Below are 3,289 nucleotides of genomic sequence, written 5' to 3'. Positions count from 1 at the left end.
TTGTAAAAGTATACTTTGAACCACAATAGTTTGTATAGCTGATTATCCAAATCGTATTTATTCCGAAGAATGCAGTTTGTATTGCGAGCACCCAATTACCAAAGCTTAACTGAATCTTCCCTCTGAATTTTGAATATAGTGTTAGAACATACACTATGCACGTTGAAATTATATTTCATCCACTAACGGTAGCGAACCGTCTGAATGAGGGTTCGTTAAACCCGTATGGCCACACAACATAATCACTCGCTTACACTTACACCCTGCAAGTGGAACTAATGATAATTGGATTGAGGACTTTTGTTCTAACTCGTCTGTATCCTTGTATTCGTATTTGTTCAAAGTATAAAAGTATGAAAAGTATATATACATGTGAAATGTATATAAGTATGTAATGTATATGTTTCTCAGCCCACGATTTAAAGGAATAAAAGTTGTTGAAAAGGTGGGACTATGATCTCACCTCGAGTGCACGAGTATAAAGGTACTTCAACAAGTAAACGTGTGCATGAAAGTTGCTTAGCCTTGACCTAAACAAGTAAGTTATATCAATTAACCGGTTACGACACAAAGTCGGGTGAAATGTGTTCAATTAGTCCTATGGCTCGTTACGACTCGATTAAGTATAGCATGTGAATCACGTTGTCAAGTTTCATACAAGAAACAAGTATAAAAGCATGTTAGAATGATTGTATAAAAGTTTGGTTAAGTTTGACTAAAAGTCAAACTTGGTCAAAGTCAACGAAAAAGTCAACACGTTCGGGTTCGGTCCCGAACTATTTTTCTGAGGTTTTTATTCATATCTAAGCATATTAGAACAAGTTTCATGTGAATCGGAGGTCGGTAGCTAGTCAAACATTTCGCGTGAAATGTGACAAAGTGAGCAGAATCTGGCCAGGCGATTCTGCGCGCCGCGCGGGGATGTGGCGCGCCGCGCCACTACCTGGCCAGAGAATTCTGGTCAGTTTTTCCAAGTGTGCACGAACCAAAACCTTTTCCAACCCAATTCTTGACCCGCAAACACTTAGAACATGTATTTTATATCATCGGAAAGCTATTTCGACAAGGAATACAATTAACTACCTTTCACAAGCAAAAACATCAATTACAATAACCGAAAACTCGTCAATTGATCAAGAAAGGTTTATTTTCAAAGTTTCAAGTTCGTAAAACGTATTTTATGATTCGGGAATCCAATTTACACATACGATATGCCGTTTCGAAGGTAATTAAGCATACATTGCATCTAAACACTTACTAACAACATTAACAAGCATTCAACGCATCAAAAGTTCGTTTTAAAGCTATCAAACCCTAACCAAAAGTTCACAAAATCAATAATCGCGTCTATGAAGTTTCTTTGATCAATCTATACATCAACATGAAGCTAATGATGCTAGTAACACTTTTAAAACATGAACTTTAACAATCTAACAACATTTAATCATCCAAAATCAAAGATTAAACATACGATTTTCATTTTCAAGCTAGTCACACCAAAATCAACAAATCAAGCAAACAAATCATATATTCATGTTATACACGAGCCATAGACACTAACTAACACAATTTCAAGTATATAAAACGAATTTAGAGAAATTTAGTGTTTTAGAAATGTTACCCAAAATGTATGAAATTGGTACCAAATCGAAGAGGATGATGAGAGGATCACGAATATGTAATTTGTTTTGAAGTTTGCTTCCCGATCCGAATTTAGATGATGAATTATGTTTGTGTTCTTGAGAGAAAAAAAAAGAAAGAAAGAGAGAGAGATGGAGGTGATTGAATGGTGGTGAAATGGGTTGACTAGTTGACCTAGTCAACTAGTTTTCCCATTTGGCAACTCCGGTCCCTCGAGTTTCAAAGCGGGTGCGGGATTTAACCGATCGAATATTTTTAAAACGCGCTAGTAAACGGGTGATGTTATAATTAATTAACGAGAATATTATAAACGTTAGTCAACGGAAATTAGGAATTTAAATAGCGAAAGATATTATTAAAAAAAAAGACGGTGTTAAAAATAAATTTAACGAAAAAACGCGGGATGTTACAAATACATCTTCCAACACCCACCCACTTCCTGTCATGAATTAATGATGCCGTTGATGATGTTTATGGTGATAATCGAGCAATGAAGGTGATGATATTTATCGATGATGATTCGATGATCATGATAGTGACTTGATCATGATAATGATGGTGTAACGATTACGATGGTGGTGATGATGAATATTAATGATCATAAGTGAGATGTTAATGATAGATGATGAAAACTAGTAAAAGCGATTAGAGTGAACGAGAGCATTGGATTACTTTTGAGGTTCACAGTTTTATATATTTTTTTATCGTAACAGTTCCAGGCGCCATTCCAATTATCGTAAAAAAAAATTCATATTGGGCTTGGTGTAGTTAGTTGGGCCGAGATTAGTTTACACAGTTGGGCCGTGAGATTTGTTTGCATTTTGGGCAGAATTTCCTATTATGATGCTATGATTATGAAACTGATGATGACGTTATTATGATGATGAAGAGACGTTTAATGAATGATGATGAATGGTTCATATGGTTATGATACGAAATATTTATTTCAAAGATGATACATGGATGATGTGTATATATTAATACGTTTATGAGGGTGATAGCATATGAATAAGGAAAATAATTAACGGGTTTGTATATGTCAAATAATTAATCATGCGAGTTTTACACAAAACAAATTGGTGGTTCAATGGTTGAAAGCGTTTGTGTTGGGTTTACGAGAGGTCAGGGGTTTGAGCCTGGGCGACGACGTTTTATTTTTTTTAAAGCTTGACTTCAAAGGTTGTACTTTGTTATTTTATTACCATTGTTATTATTGTTATATTTATTATTATTATTATTATGATTACAAACATAAAGAAAATAGATACAAATAATATCATGAAATGATTAGGTTACAATTTAAAATGAATTATTATTATTATCATTATTTTTTTTTATTATTACAACTTTAACAAACAAATGATATTTACATAAAAATATATTTTTTATATATCATAACTATATTAATATTACATATGATCTTTTAATAAAATGTTATTATTATAAAATATTAATTAAATTACATATGATGAATAAACATGTTTTAATATAATCATATATATAAATATTAATTATTTATCTAAGGTATATAAAATAGTTATAACTAATTTATTTATTAATATTACATACAAAGTATTAAGTAAATTAATATATATATATATATATATATATATATATATATATATATATATATATATATATATATATA

This window comes from Rutidosis leptorrhynchoides, chromosome 8 (genome assembly GCF_046630445.1).
Source record: "Rutidosis leptorrhynchoides isolate AG116_Rl617_1_P2 chromosome 8, CSIRO_AGI_Rlap_v1, whole genome shotgun sequence".
In the NCBI taxonomy this organism is placed as follows: domain Eukaryota; kingdom Viridiplantae; phylum Streptophyta; class Magnoliopsida; order Asterales; family Asteraceae; genus Rutidosis; species Rutidosis leptorrhynchoides.
The sequence above is the reverse complement of the archived record's forward strand: the minus strand, read 5'-3'. Positions refer to the sequence as shown.